This window comes from Arvicola amphibius, chromosome 8 (assembly GCF_903992535.2).
Source record: "Arvicola amphibius chromosome 8, mArvAmp1.2, whole genome shotgun sequence".
NCBI lineage: Eukaryota > Metazoa > Chordata > Mammalia > Rodentia > Cricetidae > Arvicola > Arvicola amphibius.
In genome coordinates this window covers 77,985,665-78,003,856 of record NC_052054.1, presented here as the reverse complement: position 1 = coordinate 78,003,856, position 18,192 = coordinate 77,985,665, and the positions used below count along the sequence as shown (strand labels likewise).

General features: G+C 53.0%; 1 protein-coding gene across 1 annotated transcript in view; it reads left to right on the top strand.

Annotated features, from left to right (window-relative positions):
• Pak4 (p21 (RAC1) activated kinase 4) overlaps window positions 1-18,192 on the top strand; it is a 39,429-nt gene that overhangs the window by 227 nt on the left and 21,010 nt on the right. The gene's annotated exons all lie outside the window — the stretch shown is intronic.

Below are 18,192 nucleotides of genomic sequence, written 5' to 3'. Positions count from 1 at the left end.
GGGGCGGGGCCGGAGGGGTCAAAGTTCACTCTCGGAGGAAGGGGTCGCTTGGAAAAGGGTCGCAGGCAATGAGGGAGGGGGAAAGGGCTGTCGCGGTCGGAGGCTCGGCTGGCGGAGGGGGCGTGGCCGTGTTTGGAAATTTGTGCAAAGTTTGAAACACTAAGTGGGGGCGCGTAGGAGGGGTCGGAATAGTTCTCATAAAAGGGGGCACTCAGAGTAATTTAAGAAGAGGGCGTGCCTGTAAGGATCAAAGGTCACAGCCAAGAGAAAGGGGCGATGGCCTGGTTGGCGATTTAAAAGTCTCAACCCGCGGAGTAGGTGAATGAGTTTTAGGTTTGGGGGTGTATGAGACAGGGCGTAGGTAGAGCGTACAGAGATACAAATCTGACGGCTAGGGTCAAAAGCTAAAAACCCACCCAAGCGGGGTGCCTTCAGCGGGGAGGGGGCCGGGACATCCAACAGCCTTCAAAAGTGCATCCTGGTAGTGGGAGTAGAAAGGGAGCCCCCTCCCACAAATAATGAAGGCCACATACCGGGAGCATTCTGATAATGGGCTAGGCTCCCCTCTCGGCGCGACCGCTCTGCATACGTACTCATTTAGCCCTCACTACAGCATCGCTGGGGCCGCCGAAGCTGTTATTAAGACGCTAAGTGATTTGCCCCAGGTCAGCTAATGAGTAAGGTGAGCAGCTGGGATTCCAGCTCTGGAGTGGCGGCCCGAGTGCTGCCATGGCCTGCTGCCTTTCAAAGAAAGAGTCTTGGTGCCTATTAATGTTTAACGCGAGAGCGCACTGGGTACGCCTGGGCTTCTTTCATCCCTTCTCTTGTGAGATGGGGAGTTGAGTATTAAAGGACACCCCTATTTCCCCGACAGGAAAACTAACGCCAGGAAAGCTTTGCTACGGGGTAGAAGCTGACCAAAGCTCCTGCCCCTACCTGCCACACCGTCCACTTCCTAGGTCTGTTCCTGGAAGCAGCCAGCCAAGCCACTCCCTGGGTGGGAACGGAGTGTCTGTTTAGCCTCCTTGGGAGGGTGTGACCTGGGAGGGGTGGTTCCACAGGGCCTATGGGAGTGGCATGTTGGTGGGTGGCCCTGAGTCCAGTGAGTTTCTGGTTGTGTGGGTGTGACCTTAGGAGTCCCCTCTTAACCAGCCTTGTTCTCCCTGTGGTCTTAAATGGACCCCACCGTTTAAACTGCTGCTGTTCTGTGGCCCCCAAACTCTTCAGTTTGGGGCTTGGTCCTCCTCCTGGGCTCTGACCTCCTGTCCTAGCCAGCCATCTTTCTACTTTGGTCACTCACACTTGGCCAGCTCTGGGCAGCTCTTGGCATTACTTTCTTTCTCCCTCCGTGAGAGAGCCCATTCTGCCTCTTCCTGGTTCCTGAAGGCATGAGCATTCCTGCTGGTTCTGGGTGCTCCTGCAGCACTAGCTGGCTGCCAAGTACCCTGGGGGGCTGTTAGGCACTGTGCTGGCTTCTGGGACAAGAGCCACACAGCCTTACCCACAGGGCCCGCTCGGTCTCTGCCGTGGGAGCAGGCTGGGATCAGACCTCAGCCAAGGGACACTGAGCCTCAGCTCTGTAAATGAAGTAAGATAGGGAGAGTGCCAACAGTCTGGGTCAGTTCTGAGGTTCCTGTCCTTGGAAAGTCCCTGAGGAAGCTCTTCAGGGTGAGTAAGAGGGACAGGAAGGGGACACAAGGTCAGAAAGAGCAATATGTGCACAAGCCCTCCTGGGCTAGTGTGTATGGGGGAGGGGACAGACCCAGAAGTTCAACCTGAGAAGGGCCACTTAGAAATACCCCAGTTTTCTCTGCAGAGTGGGCCCAATGAGTGCTGGGTGTGGAGGGCTTGGCCTGACACTTGGCATACAGTCGGCACCAGGTAGCCTGGCACGCTGTCGAAGCCATGCTCTTACCGCTCTCTCCAGACTTAACCCACAGCCAGCCAACCCCAAACTGCTACGGCAGTGTCAGGGAGCTGGCAGGCTGTGGGCACCAGATCCGCAAGGCTGCCCAGCCTGCCAGCCTTGCCGTGGCAGGGGAGATGGGGGGCTGTGTCATTGGAGGCCCAGGTTCAGGCCCCTGCCTTGTCTCTGCCCAGTTTGGGGTTTTTTGTTTTGTTTTGGGTTTTTTTTGTTTTGTTTTGTTTTTCTATTTTTTTTTTGAGACAGGGTTTCTTCCTGTAGCCCTAACTGTCCTTGAACTCACTTTGTAGACCAGGCTGGACTTGCACTCACAGAGATCCTCCTGCCAGAGTTATGGGATTAAAGGCATGCACCACCACTGCCCGGCTCAATTTGGGGTCTTAAGTGATTGTTTTTATTTTGACTAGTTTTGTTCCTTATGCTCCATGGTAGGCTAGCGAGAAAAGCAGAGCTTTCAGTGTTAGGGGTCACCCAGCTATCCCTGTCAGGCCACAGGACAACCAGGATGCCATCTATACAGCACGCCTCTCCTCTCTTCCTGCCTAGCTTCTCTGGGGAACTTGATCAGCAAAGCCACCCTCACTGCTGAGAAGACAGTAGGCTAATAGTTGATAGTTCTTTCCCTAGACAAATCAGCACTACCTGATCAGCCAACTCCACAGAGCCACATCTGACTTCCCTAGGTCGGGCTGAGGTGGCTGCAGTCCTTTGGAAACTCCTGGGTGGCTCGCGTCCACTGTGCCACAGTGCACAGATACAGTGCCATCTGAACACGCCATACTGCGTTCTGCACTGTAAAGGCCTTGGATGGGCAAGTTGTCTCATGATGGGTCACCTAGGAGTCATCCTTTTATTTTGGTGGTCATGTGGTCAGGTCCTGGCTGGAGCTGCCACTGTGCTGTCATGAATATTCTTGAATGTTTCCTGTGTGCCATGGCCGCAGTGCCTGGCCTGACACCTCGTGGTGGAGATCACACTTGGCCCCGATGCTGGGAAGTTGCTTTCCTAGAGGGTTGTGCTATGTGCTTCCCGGCAGTGCACAGTGATTCTCTTGTTCTGCTGGGGCGGTTGTGGCTCTGGCTTGAATGCTTTCCTCAGGCTGGAATGACGGCTCCCCGTTACTCCAGGCAGTGGAGACCACCTGAGCAGTCAGCCTGTGGGACTTCTGTACCCAATGCCCTTCAGTCTCATGTTCAGGATAGAGGGCAGGTTTCAGGGGCTTTGGCCGTTACTCTCTAGGGCATGTATGACATTGGCCACAGCTTTGGCCCCTCTCCCCTTAGGCATACCTCCCAGGCTAGACCTTTGGGAAATGGCCTGGACCTGGGAGGGGGGGGATGAGCCTAGTTACTCTGCCTGTATGGTTATTGGTCCCAAGAGCCTGGCAGATTTGTCCCCGGATAGTGACACCCAGATCAGAGGGGTCTGAATGGGTGGTTCAGGCAATGAGGGGAGGGCTTTCTGGAGAAAGACATCTGGTTGAGAAGGAATGAACTGGGCATTGAGCAGAGAGTAGGAAAACAGCAGGTGGTGGATCCGGAAGGTGGCAAGGCCCTGGGGCCCAAGGGCCTGGGATAGTGGAGCTGAGCAGATGGAGTTGGTCCAGGCGTGCATGGAAGTGCTGCAGAGCTGGGACAGGTGAGGAGCATGGCTTCCTGTGCATCATGGGGACAGCTTGGGTGGCATCGTTCTCCTGTTATAAAGCTTGCTTCGGCTGGCTGGGGATGTGGCTCAGCTGGTAGAGTGCTTGCCTAGCATGGTGAGTCCCTGGGTTCCATTCTAGTGTCACATAAAACCAGATTTGACAGTGCATGCCTGTAACCTCAGGAGGTAGGATCAGAGGACCAGAAGCATGAGGTAGCTCAGGGTGTTATCAGAGGGATGGATTGTGGGAGAGGTGGAAGGAGGGTTCTGTGTGAATTCTTCCCCTATTAACTCACATGATCTTTGCAACAATCTGGAAAGTAGATCCTGCAGCTTTAGACATGAGAAAACAGACCCAGAGAGATAGGAGGCACATCTAAGATACCTAGCAGGCAAGTGTCAGGACAGAGGGACAGGATTCGAACCCTGGTTCAGGGCTCCAGAATCACTGGTCATCCTCCAGTGATCTGAGAGTAGCTTTGATTGGATAGTGGCCATTTCTATCCCCATGGGCTTCATCTGGTTCCCTGGGGACCCGTTGGATGTGAGGAGTGGTGCACGTTGAGTCCGTGTCCCCGCTGGCACCCCCATGACTCCACCCTTCCTTTTGTACTATCGTGCACCCTTTTTTGGCCTGTGGCTTATGATGTAGACTTCCTGGCCAGACGCCGGTCAGGGGTGTCCCCAGCAGCTGTTTCTTGCATCTCCCTCTGAGACTGGTGGCCACAGATGCTGCCAGTAGGAAGCTGTCCCTTTCCAAGTCACGGCCAGGGAAATGGACTGCCCCCCTCACTCATTTGGGGCCGAAGCTTATTGTCTGCTGGACGCCTGGGCCCACAGGAAGATTTGGGGGTGTGCTAAGGAAGGCCAGAAGGGGAACTCCCCCAGATCCCAGGGGAGCACACAGTGACAGATATGACAGAAGCCACAGCTCATTGCAGCCTGTCTCCTGGGGCTGCTGGTGTCCTGCTCTTGCCAGCAATCCAAGGGGCAGTGGGGACTTCCTTAACTGATATTCAATACTGGCATATCTCTTGGCCAGTCCCTCTCGCTGGGATCCTCTGGGGAAGAGATAGCCTCTTCCTGGTAAAATGGGGTGTTTTCAGTTCCCTGCCTGCCAAGCCCAAGGCAGATTTGAGGGACTCCTGTTGCAAAGTGCTCCTCAGCTCCGCGCCTGCTGAGTCCTCCATGAGTTCTAACTTGATGGCTTTTCCAGATGTCTCTCCTGGTACTCTGTCCCCAGCCTTACCTGAAGACAGCTGCAGTGCTCAGCCCCCTCCCACCCCATATCCTCCACCACCACCCCCAGCACATGTGCCACAAGGACCCTGAAGCCATCTGTCACTGACCTCATTTCTCTTCCTGCATTTTCCTTTTACGAAGGCACATTGTTACCTAGTCGCTACGCCATCGCTGGAACCCACAGGCGGAGATGCGGTGGCTAGGATGGCTAGGATGCGCAGTGCATTGTTCCCCAGGCCAGTCATTCTGCTCCTGCAAGCACGCCCTTCCCTTTGCTCTCACTCAGATGGGGCAGACCACCATGTTTGTGTCGTTCAATCCTCCTGCCTCAGCCCCGAGTGAGTGCCGTCACACCTGGCTTGCATTTTGCACTTTGCCTCCAAAGCTCTTGATCACAACAGAGCACATCCTTGAGTGTCCCATGACTCGCATGCTCCTGCCCCTTCTGTGCCGCTGACAGGGCTGAAAGCTAAACATGGCTGTGCCAGTGTGGGCTCCTGGAACGGAGTGTGAGGGTCAGAGCTGTGCACCTGGAGCTCTGCCATCATGCTCCTGCTACCCCCACCCCATCTCAAGACCCCGCACTCCTGCTGCTTCTAGCTGGATCTTGTCTGGCACTTTGTGGGCTCCTGGGTTGTGACCGAGGGCCACACTGTTCTAACTCCTTTAAATGAGTGTGTTGTTGGGAGGCCCCTCAGTGTCCTTTTCTGGACACTGGTGTACCTGATCGCTTCCCTTTTCCTAAAAGAGGCTTGGGGCACAGTCCTCTACAAGCTGGTAATAGACCTGCGACTTGCCTCCCGGCCTCCTGCTCTCAAGGCAGCTTTGTCCCTTACTCACTGATGTGTGACCCATGACAAGCCATGGCTCCTGTCTGCCTTGGAGCCTACCAGCATCTGTGAAATGGGGATAATGGTGATGCCTCCTAGCTGGGTGTGGTGGCATGTACCTGTGATCCCAGCATTCAGGAGGGAAGCAGGCGGACTGAGTTCAGGGCCAGCATGGGCTTCATAGACTTTATCTTCAAAGACATAATGGGGGACAGCAGTGCATGTTCCACAGGCAGAATGCAGTAGCGAAAGCTACTGGCTGAATACTCAGCGTTTCTCTGCTTGTTTAACCTGTCTTCGTGTTTCCTGTGTTTGTTTGTCCATTTGAGAAAAGGTCTCACACTGTAGCCAAGGTTGACCTGGAACTCACTGTGTAGCTCAGGCTGACCTTGAACTCGTGGTTTTCTTGTCCTGTCATCCCTACTGCTGGGTTTACTGGTGTGAGCCACCAGGCCTGAACTTACGGTCCTTGAACTTGCTGGCTCCTGCCGTCAATGCAAGTGTAGCATATCCATTTGCAGGGCAGGAAATTAAGAGCCTGGAAGGCTGACCAGGCAGGGCAGCTGGCCACAGTAAGCAGGGCTGGGGTTTGGACTCTGGAGAGCTGCTGCTAACTGCTAGCACTTTGGCCACTTCCAAGGTGGTGTTTTCATTCCAGGCTGCTGGGGAGCTTGGAGGGACATAGACAGGTGGGGCCTCTCAGGAGAGGATGCCCCGCCCCTCCCTGCCCTGCAAACTCTGATAAAGCCCCATTGTGCAGTTTCCCAGATTCCCGGTTCGGTTTCACCACTCCCACAGGATAGAGTGGCCAGGACCAAGGCTTGCTCTCTTGTCTGTCCCCACTATTAGCAGTCAGATTGGCCAGGGGAAGAAATAGGACACTGAAGACTTCTCCACACTTACCCCGAGCTGGCAACTCAACCTTAAGGCAGCTTTGTTCCTCTCTTGAGGGACCCCCTCCTGCCCTGCTGCCCACAGGTCTCCACAGCCTGCCTTTCTTTCCCCACAGATCTCCACAGGGGCCCACTTAGAGGTTATTCAACTGAAATGCTGTGTCCACATACAGCGTTTATGATCGTACTGTGTGTGTATGTGTATGCATGTGTATGTGTGTTGCTAGGGATTAAAGCCAGGGTCTGTGTACATGGGAGGTGAGAATTCACCTCTGAGCCACACTTCCAGCACACTTATGGATTCTAGGTAAGGACTCCATCCCATAACCATGCCCTCCAGCCCAACTCTACTGCTTTTTATGTTCATGTTCTGTGCAGAAACCAGCGTGGGACCTCAGTTGTTTGTCTCTATTGAGCTCTGTCCTCTGCATTAAGAAAGGGACTCTCACAGGGTAAAAACTTACCTTTTCTGCCAGAAGGCTCCGGGAGCCTCCTGTCTTCCCCATGGGGTTATAGGTATATAGGACTTGAGCTTTCGTGCTTACTCAACACGACTGTTTTCCATTGAGCTAGTTCTCCATGCCCCAGTTCTGTGGCCTTTTAAAGGCTTGTTACTAATTGTCAAAACTAGAACAGTGCACAGAATACAGTTATCTGAACCAAGCATCGTAAGATGGCTCTACATGCTTGGCCCCATCTCAGGGGAGATAGACAGAAGACACAGCACCCTGGAGCCCACTCATCTCCCCTGGGATAATGCCCTCCATGGGGTCTACCCCATCCTTGCCATGGTGTGTTTGTTCTTCCTGACCGATTTACCGCTCGTGAATCAGCACCATCGTAGCTGCTGTTGGGCTGACATGGAATCTCCCAGTGGCTCATCTTTGTACCCCACTTCTTCCCCTCAGCTCTGTGAGATAGATCTGCTTGACTGTCCATCAATACTTCCTTCCTCCCATTGATACACCCCATCTGTTTCTGAGCCCCTGCTATGTGTGGGGTGCCCCCTGCTGTGCTGGGGGTGCTCCCTTCCCAGGGGCTCCCACTTCCCTTGTCATCCATACCCTTTCCCGCAGGCCACTCCCAGGAGTGGAGGGCAGGGTGTCCTCACCATCAAGAGACAAGTTGATGGTGGTGAGAGCTTGCCTTGCTCCATGTCACCCAGTCTACATCCTTGGGCCCTTGACAGCACTTGGTACTGTCAGCCTTTCTGCTTGACCTTGGGCCAGTTTTATTTGTTTTATTTATTGGTTTGTGTATTTTGAGACAGGTCTGACAGTGTAGCCCAGTCTGGCCTGAGACTCGTAGCATTTCTCCTGTCTCAGTGCCAAGAAACTGTGATAGCACTTCTTCACCTGTGTTTCTGTAAATTCTAGTTCTTAGGCCCTCTAGAAATAAGAGAGGAGGCCTGTGCTGGGGGCCCAAAAGTCAGGCTCAGTTGAGCTTAGGGACACAAACCTTGACCAGAGAATGACTCTGTGACAAGTGACTGAAAGCAGGCTGCCTTCCAACCTGCCTGTTCCTGGGACTGGCTCGAGTAATGGTCTCCCTTGCCTTGCAGCCCTTGGTCTGGTCCTCACTGCTTCCTCCCTTCTCCCCAACTTTCCCAGTATAATCTGGCACCTGACACATTTCTTCCTTGTTCAGACTGTGTCCTTGCCTTCTTCCCAGCCCATGCCACAGACTTTTCAGTCCCTCTTTCCCACAGTCCCCTTAGTCTGTCTCAGCACAGCCAGAAGCCCTGGTGAGGACCCTCCCTGTGGTTCCAGTCTCCTTACAAGGCCCTTGGGCACCCAGCCTTCACCTCAGGCCACTCTTACTCTTCTCAGCAGAGGGTTCCTGGAACATTCCAGGCTGAGTCCCAACTGCTCTCAGAGTCCTGGCCATCTCGTCGTCTGCACTGACTACTACCCCTTTGGGAGACTGCTGACTTCAAAGTCTATAGTGGCACCCACACACAAGCTGGGAACTGCAGGCTTGTCTCTGGACTACCCCCTGCTTAGATCCCCTTGTGACCCGGCCCCTGCTGGTTTATGGTGCTCCCCTCCCCACCATAGCCAGCTTCACAGTGGCAGGCTGGGGTGGAAGAGCAATGCTGTCACCTTGTCCCTTCTCTGTTCTTTCTGGTTTGTATACAGTGGTTGTAAAGGTTGGTGGACTGACAGTCGTTGCCAGAGTATGTACTGGGGGACCCAAGTAGGGAGGCATTGTAGGCATGCTGCCTAGAGAACCCTCTGGCCCTAGCCTGGCTCCTGTGGATGCCCTTTGGGGAGAGTATATGGGAGCCTTTGAGGAATCAAAAGACTTGGGGGTCCCAAGTAAGGTTGCATTTAAGTCCTGGTAGTCACTCCGGACTTCCTAGACCTTAGTGCATACACTCCTTTAGTTTCCCTTTACCCCACACCTGCTTCTCCCAGTGCCTGCCATGTAAATACAAATGGATTGTTTATCTTTCTCCAGCAAGTGTGAGCAGGCTGTTGTGACCTCCAGAGGAGGTTACAGACTGAGATGCTGCTCATATGGAGTCTCTTTCTCTTGGTCTCAACCCCCTGGGGCTGCCCTGCTTGGGGCAGAAGGCCTGACCCAACCTCTGGCCAAGGAAGTTCATATAAGGATACCTGTCCACTTTAGGTCTTTAGTAAGGGAAACTAGTCGATGGTGCATGCCACGGCCCTGTGCCCTGTGCAGGGCTCCTGTACTGTAATCCAGGCCTTCCCGGGGAATCCTGGGGATACCACACCCATCTGACCCATTTTCCAGATGAGAATATGAACCTGGCACCTGTGGGGATCTTTGGTGCAGCCACAGCCTGGTGCCAAGATGATCCTGGTGTCTCCTCCCATTTGATTGGCATCTCCCTGGTAGTCATCAGGCAGGGCAGCTTCTCAATGGTCTTCAAAACCCATCAGGTCACCTGCTCACTCTGCCCTCAGACTGTTTGCCATTTTAATTCTCATTTCTGAGTTAGTGTGCACAAGTGTGCTGCAGTGTGCTTATGGGGGCCAGAGGACATCGTTGTGACACCGACTTTCTTCCGTCTTTATGTGGGTTCTGGGGATTGAACATCTCGCCTGCCCACCCCCAGCCTTCCAATCCATGAATGTGGTGTGTGTAATAGGTTGATTAAAAGTGCTGCGGGTCCCCAGTGGCAGCAGGAGGGGCCGTGTGGCTGGAGTGGCAGCAGGAGTGGCCGTGTGGCTGGAGTGGCAGCAGGAGTGGCCGTGTGGCTGGAGTGGCAGCAGGAGGGGCCGTGTGGCTGGAGTGGCAGCAGGAGGGGCCGTGTGGCTGGAGTGGCAGCAGGAGGGGCCGTGTGGCTGGAGTGGCAGCAGGAGGGGCCGTGTGGCTGGAGTGGCAGCAGGAGTGGCCGTGTGGCTGGAGTGGCAGCAGGAGTGGCCATGTGGCTGGCAGGCAGCGAACAGGGGTCTGAGAGCAGTCGGTCCCAGGTGCATGAGACCATGAGGAGAGACAGACAGATGGGCACGCCACGAGACCACGCCGCAGGCCTCCGAAGGCAGCTGGTTCCAGGCAGGGAGCCACGTTGCAGGCGAGAGACAGAGACATGGATAGGTACGCCATGCAGAGTGAGGTTGGATATTTATTTAGTGGGCTATGGAGGGCAAAGTGAGAGGGGGGAAAAGCAGAGAGGAAAAGACAGAGAGGGAGGGAGGGAGAAGGGAGAGATAGAAGCTGCCTCTTCGAGAGAGAGGCGAAAAAAGGAAGGGATTCAGGCTACAAGTAGGAAGGATGATCTGCCTGTCTCAGCGGTCAGGGGAGGGACAGAACAGATCATTACAGTGTATTTATGTCTTCTCTCACGGCTCTCAGAACAGTGCCATGCTTTCCTGCAGGGGTCTTGTCTGCCTCCTGTGGGCTTATTCCAGCCACTTATGACAGAGCAGAGTTCTCCCCTTCACTCTCATAAGACACCTGGCCCCCAGGCTTCACTTTGCAGGGCAAAGACCTCCTCCATTCCCTGCTTGTCTCTGTGACACCATCGTGGTCCCTGCAGAGGGTGGGGAGGGTGCCCAGAGAGGCTGTAATTTTCCTGAACAGTTTCAGGGGCTAATTAAAGGTTTCCCTTGACTAATCAGCTTACTGTTTAATTATCAGGGAACAGACTGAGGAATGTGGAAGACTGCTGAGGTCTCCCCAGAGTGTGGTGGAAGGGAATCGGGAGGCCCTTGGTAGGCTTAGTAGGAGTTGGGGATACCCTGTATCTCCTTGCGTCAGCAGGGGCCGCCGTCCCAGTGTCCCCTTCTCCAGCTAGTATCTGCTTCATGTTCTCACTTTACTCATTGTGGGGTTCCTGCCTTAGAAGTCAGGGTGCCTAGGAGGGCTTTGCAGGTGCTGGCTGCCCAGCTGGGCATCAACCCTGCAGCTCCCCGCTGGTTCCAGCTGCCCAGTGTACACACGGATAAAGGCCCAGAGGGGCAGAGGGGCTGGACCCTGTAGATGGGAGCCCTGAGGGCACAAGGGCTTCTGGAGCTGAGGAGAGGGCAGGTAGTGGGAGGAGGGGCAGCAGGGTCACTGGGTGATGGCCTAGGCTTTCTCAGGACCCCATGGCTGAAAGTGTCTGGAGGGGGAGGGACCCAGAGATCGCTGCACCGGGAGGGATTTCATTCCTTGCATTCCTCAACAGGCCCCAAAGCTCTGGTGGCCCTGGGTTGGGGGAGGGTAGCTTGGAGAAAGGCCTCTGGGTACTGGCCCTGCCCCCTCCTCACCCTCACTGTCAGCCTCACTCTGCCTTCCCATGAGGTCTCAGGCCTGGGTGAGTTCTTGGCTAGTTCCATTTCATCAGCAGAAAGACTCACCAGATCTATGCCCTTGGACACACCAAGGTACCTCTGGTGGCCTGGAGCGGGGAGAATGGCACTTGTCTTAGCTTTCAGGACGCTGGGGCATTCCTGCCCTTTGTAAGCATCCGACTCCGGGAGGCAGGACTGTTGCTCGCATTCACAGACGGGCAGTAAAGGGCTGCGGTGGGTTCCTGTGCCTGGTGGTGTGGCAGCCACCTCTCCCTAGGCCATGCAGAGGACTGGGCAGTACTCTGCACACACTCACATACATGCACATGCATATTTCTGTGACCTACCCCTATCTTGTCCATGTCTTCTTTCCCCATACCTGGCAGAGGTCTCCGGGAGGCTGGGGTGGGGGATATGGCTTCCCTAAGCCCAGAACATTCTTCCCATCACTGGGCCTGCCTCCCACCATGTCCTCACTCCTAGAATAGAGAGTTGCATTGTCCTCGGGTTCTTAGGTCACCTGAAGCCTCCAGCCGCCCTGTGGACCCATGTCTGGTCACCACTGCCAGTGGCAGTTCTGGCTGCTAGGACTTGGACTGTCTGCTGACCCAGCTTTAGTACCAGCAAGAGCTTGTATTAAAGATGTGAATATCACGTCGAAGAGCTTATGTTATTTTACTTCCCACGAGCTGTGGCTGCACCACCTCTGTCTCCTCAGGCTGCTCTAGGAGGGCTTCCTCTTTGGGGTAAGGTCTCAATTCCCAATCCCCACATCTGGAGCTGGGGGGTTATGGCTGGTTCCCTGCCAGGGTGGCTGGGGGTTGAGTGAGTCAGTGGTTGTGCAGTCTGGAAGCACTGGCGCTGTGTCATTAGAGTCCTGATCACTGCTGTTGCCAGTGTAATTGGGGAGGGCGGTGCTTCCACAGAGTCGCCCTAACTCAGGCATCCCCTTCATCAACAGGGACATCTTTGTGTTCCGTCCACACAGACGTTAGAACTGCTTCCTACCCACCCCAGGTGCCTGTTGCCACTGGCAGCAGCTGCCATCTGTAGCCCCATCCCAAGTGATCCTTCTCCAACAAAGTCTAAGCAGTACAATAGTCAGAAACTCTCAGGTTTGTCTGTTAGAGGAATTCCATGATAACCTCATACTTTGCAGTTACCCTAAGGTCATTTTACGTTCTGTCCAGTTTGAGCCAGACTATGTCCAAGGCCTCTTGAGCAGCCTTCTATCCCTGCACTTGACTTGTGTGTGGGGAGGAGGAAGCTCTGTGTCTGTCTGTGTCTGTGTGTGTGTGTACATAAGTGCACAGTTTTGAAGCTGTTGCTGTGGGCGAACATCTGGGTTTAATGATTTAATGACTTAATGTTTGCATGACTATCAAGTTAACTTTGAGGGTAAAAATTTATAAAGAAAAAAAAAGAAAGAAACCCATGATGGTGCATGCCTGTGTTTCCGGCACCTTCAATCAGGAGGCTGGGGTGGCAGGGAGACTGTCCTAAACAGACGAACATCGTGGAGTGACAGATCGAAAGACTGCAGGAGGTGCAGTGAGTGGTGCAGACCTACCACAGGCATGCTGTGTGACTTGGGGTTGGTGCCTCCTGGTCCTCCTCTGAAATGGAGCCTTGGCAGCCCCCTCCGCCATGCCTGTGCCATTGCATGGTGCCCACACATAATACCTTGTCTCTGGCCTCACTGCTGTCCCCTATCTCCGGCATGGAGCACAGATGAGCCACCAGGGACTGCTGCTGCCCTCAGAACAGTAACTTCTGTCCTGGAACTAGCTACAGTGTGTCTATGCCTAGACAAGGGAACCTCAGACCAGGATGTTCCAGGTGTCACTGGGAACGGGTGCCTCAGTGTATGGAGAGGCCTAGGCTCACCGCCTGGGTCTGAGGGTTCCAGGGCTGTCTCTTGGCCTTTGTCACCTGCTGCAAGAAGATGTGAGGGGCCTGCTGTGTTTATGGCAGGGGCAGGGGGTGGGCAGCAAAATGGGACAGAGGCAGAGGGACTGGCCAGCACACACCCTCAGAGGCTCACAAAGCTCAACTTACTCTGCAGTGCAAAGTCTAACCCTGTATGAAGTGTGAAAGTCTCTGGGTTCACCCCAGCACCTAAGTACCAAGCAAACGTCCCAGAACAGAGGGTAAGGGCTGGCAGCCGGAAGTGAACTCTCAGCGGCTCTCACTCATGCTTTCAGCCCCTTCCTTTCCTTTTACTGCCCGAAAGAGAACAAAGAATCAGTGCTGCTCTGGGTCCCCTGCCCGACTAAAAAACAAAGTGACAACCCTGCAATTCCCGCAGCACCCAGATCATTCTCTAGCTGTAAACTGCGTGTGATTGACAGCTCTTGGCCACAGCTTACTCTGTCTGGCATTTTGCTTTTGAGGGCTCACCAGCCAGTGAAGGAAGGAAGCATAGGTGTGCCAACAGGGTCCCCCGCCTCCTACTACCCCCCTCTCCTGCTCAGCAGGAGAGAACTTGGGAGATCCCTTGTCACCAAATGGGGGTTAGCTTTAGTCCTATGCTCTATAAAAGGGCTCTGATATCTCTTGGGGGGTGTGACATGACTGAGCAGGACGTCTTTCTCTTCTGACCCTGACCCACTCTGTTAAGCTGGTTTACAAAACCAATAGGGAGGCCACTGTAGTGATTACTGGCAAGAGTCCAGATCAGTTGGGGTTTACCCCCAGTTCTGCACCGAGTTAGTAGTCTGGAGGCATGTGCAAACCCTACCACACCTCAGGGAACCACTGTGGAAACCATGTAAGGGTTAGTCCATCACAGTGATGCTCTCAGAAGAGCTGGCACCTCTTAGTGTCCCTGGTGGCAGTTGTGTGAGTTACTCCTCTGGTTGTGCTCAAACACCCAACAGAAGCACCAGAAGGAAAGGGAGTCTCTCTGGGCTCAGATTTGAGGGTACAGTTTATCATGACAGGGAAGGCAGCAGACTTGATGTCTGCCAGCAGGAAGCAGAAAGGGATGAATGCTGGTGTGCTGCTCTCTTTCTGCCTAAAAAAAAAGTGAATGTGTGTGGTGGGTGTGGGTGTGTGGGTGTGACACACCCACCACAGAGACCAGAAGAAGTTGTCAGATTCTCTGGAGCTGAAGTCATAGGTAGTTGTGAGCCACCTAATATAGATGATGGGAACTGAACCCAGGTCCTCTGGAAGAGCAAGCAAGCCCCTCGCTATCTACATTTAGGGGGTCTTCCCTGTTCAGCTAACTTTCTGTTTGCACCCTCATAGACACACATGTTTCTGTGGTGATTCTAAACCCAGAAGTTGGCAGCCATCAACAGTATGGTCCTTGTTGCCTTTCATTCCTTCCCTTGTCCCTTCAGCCCTTGTGCCAGGTCACTTGCTAAGTTGAGGACCAGCACTGAGAGACCGCCTAGTCTAGGGAGGCCAGCAGGGTGACAGCTGCCATAATGAAGCCCTTCCTTGAAACCAGAGGTGGCTTCCTGGAGGGGGAGATCAAGGCCAGAACTAGGAGCATGAACTAGTGTGTGGAAGAAGAAACCAAGGGAAGAACAGCACATTCAAGGCTAAGCGATCTGAGCATGTGACATACACCTGCCAGCCTGGACTGCCTAATGAGGCTTTGTCTAAAACAAAGGGAGGGATGAGATGGGGGTCATTTTAAATAAATGATAAATATTCTGAAGTAAACTTACATTTTTAGGGACCTGTAGGTTCCCATTGCAGTTGTAAGGCATTCTAGATCTGCCACATCCTTCCCCTATCTTCCCTTAGGGGTAGCATCCCCGACCATGATGTGACTTCTGTCTGGTCAAGACTAAGCATTCCATCTCAGTCGCCCCTCCCCACCCGAGGCCTGCTACAGCCACGCCCCTTCACCCCTACCCTGGGCGGGTATCCACTCTCCAGTTTTAGAATTCTTTCATTTTAGGCTTGCATAAGCAGAATCATTCCCAGAGAACCTTCTGGAATTGTCTTCATTCGTGCAGCCTAGTTCTCAGGAGATGCTCCCAGACGGTCGTGTGAGCTGGGTGGCAGGCAGGATACCCAGTGTGTTTCACCATCCGCTCTGGAAGACATCTGCTTGTATCTAGTTTTTTGGCTATTACAAGGAGAGCCTCTGTAAATGTTCCCATAGTGGTTTTTTGTGTGGAGCATAAATTTTCGTTTTTCTGGGACAAATACCCCAACGTGTAATTGCTTGGTGGTATGGCAGTTACAGGTTTTAAGGAGGATGTCAGGCTGTTTTTCAGAGTGGCTGCGCCATTTTCTGCTGCCATCAGCAGGGCAGCACAAGCAGAACACGCCTTCTCTGCAGCTTGCCAGCATTTGCTGTTGTCCCGTCTTTTACTAACGCTTGTAGTAAGTGTGTAGCACGGTCTCACAGTCACCTTAATTTGCGACTCCCTAATGGCTAATGCTGTTGAGCATTTGGTGTGCCTATTTGCCATCTGCGGATGTGCCATGGAGGCGTGTCCTGTGGCTTCTGCTGACTTTCTTATTGAACTGTTTGCTTTTCTACCGCTCAGTTCTTAGGCGCTGGGCCTTCGTCAGATGTGTGACTTGTAAATGTCTCTCTCAGTCTGTTGCTTGCCTTCTTTCCCCTTCAGTACTGGGGACTGAACCTAGGGCCTCTTGTGTTTGCTAGCCAAGCCCTCTACCACAGGCCCACACCTCCGGCCTGTAGCTTGTCTTTTTATCCCCTTCTCGTGAACTTTATTAGAGGAAAAGTCTTCTTTAAGCAAAATAAAGTTTTGTTTGTAAATATTTTGTTTATTTATGTGTATGGGTGTTTGCCTATAATATGTGTGCATGTATGTATTTACATGTGGGCCTGACTGATACCTGGGAAGCCCAATAGAGGGCATTGGATTCCCTGGGACTGGAGTTCCAGACGGTTGGAAACCCCCATATAGGTGCTGGGGACTGAACTTGGGTCTTCTGGTAGAAAGGCCAGTGCTCTTAACCGAAAAATTCTTAAATTTTGGTGAGGTCCCTACATTCATTTCTCCTTTTATGGTTTGTGCCTTTGGTGTGGCGTCTGAGACCCCTGAGCTAGGCCCTGGAGGCTTCCTTCCAGTTTCTTCATGTGTGTGTTGCTGGGGATGGACCTGAGTCCCTGCACTTGCTCAGCAGGCATTCAGTCACCCACTTCTGCACCCTGGGCCTCTTATTGTTTACCAGGCATAAGTTGCCCAGGCTGGCTATAAACTCATTCTTTTGTCCAAGCAGGCCTTGAATTTAGAATCTTCCTGCCTCCACCTGTTTTGTTTTCTGGAAATCTTAGAGTTTTACATTTAAGGGCATGATCTCATATATTGTGTGCAGTGTAGTTTCTGTCAAGGTTGTTCTAGCACCTTCTATGAATGCTGTTGATCTTCTTTTACTGACCTTTCCAGTTACCATGGTCTATTACCGATAGCCTCTATTAAGCAAGAAGAATAGCTGGGCATGCTGTCTTGGGCCTGCAGTCCCAGCTCTCCGAAGACAGAGGCAGGCTGTCTTTGCAAAGCTAGCCTGGGCGGGTGGTGAGTGGGATAATGCAGGCATTGGGCAGGCAGAAGAATCGGAAGTTCATTCATCCTTGGCAGCTGCCATGAGAAGGAGCTTGCCATCCTCTTGTAGAGCTAAACACAAAACGCAAACTCCATATGACCCATCCCGTCCACTCCCAGCGCACATTCAAGAAGTAAAGGCAGGGGCCACACATGGCCGCACACACCTTTAATCCCAGCACTCAGGAAGAAGATGCAGGTGGATATCTGTGCGTTTGAGGCCAGCCTGGTCAGCATAGTGAGTTCCAGGGCAGACAGGGCTGTGTACAGAGACCCTGTCACAAAACAAAACAAACAAACAAAAGCAAACAGAAAAACTGAAAGCAGGGACTGGAGAGATATTTGCACAGCCAGTTCCTTGTAGTGTTCTTCACAGCATCCAGAAAGTAGAAACAACCTTGCATCCCTCCGTGAATGGGAAGAAAACTATCATTCAGCCATAGAAAGGGATGAAGCCTTTATCAGCACTATTGTGAGGCTGGACCTTGAAAACATTATCTTTGTGAGAAAAGCCAGGCAGGCATAAGGAAGAGCGATTGCGTGATTCCTCCCAAGAAAAGCCAGGCAGGCATAAGGAAGAGCGATTGCGTGATTCCTCCCGTCCCCGGGCCTGGAATAAATAGCACAGAGAGGCACACGCTAGAAGAGTGCGGGGAGGCTGAGTGGACGGGAAGGGCTGTGAAAAGGCCAGGGTAGAGACAGTGGCGACGCTTGTGCAGCTCTCAGTGTAAAGATGCTGGGCTGCATGCACACTTCCCAGTGTTAAAATGATAAATACTGTGTGTCTTTCACCACAGTGGGAAAAAGGCACTTTTGTTTTGTTTTTAAATCTGAGGCAGTCTTACTCACATGTGCCTCTGCTAACCTAGAACTCAGTTCCCTTGCCTTTGCCTCCTGGTGCTGGGTTTAAAGCATGCTGCACCGCACCAGGCATAAGCTCACTTACTCTTTAAAGCCCGGTGCATTGAGGCTGGAGAGGTGACTCAGAGGTTAAGAGCATTGACTGCTGTGGCAGAGGACCTGGGTTTGGGTCCCAACACCCACGTACAACTGTCTATAACTGCAGTTCCAGGAGATCCAATGCCCTTTTCTGACTTCTCTGGGCACTGCACACACATGTGTGCACAGACATACAAGCAGGCAAACACTCATACATAAATAAAAATAATACCTAAAGAATAAAACTAGTGAAGTCATGTTGGTGGGAGTCTGTTTCTGGGTTCTCCGTGCTCCAGCACTGATCCGCAGGTCGCAGCTCACTGTCTGCTCTCTGTTGTGTGGTAGACTTTAATATCAGGTGGTGAGCTGTTTCCCCCTTGGGTCTGGTTCAGACAGTTCGAAACTTCTCCAAGATGGTAGAAGTTCATCCTTGCC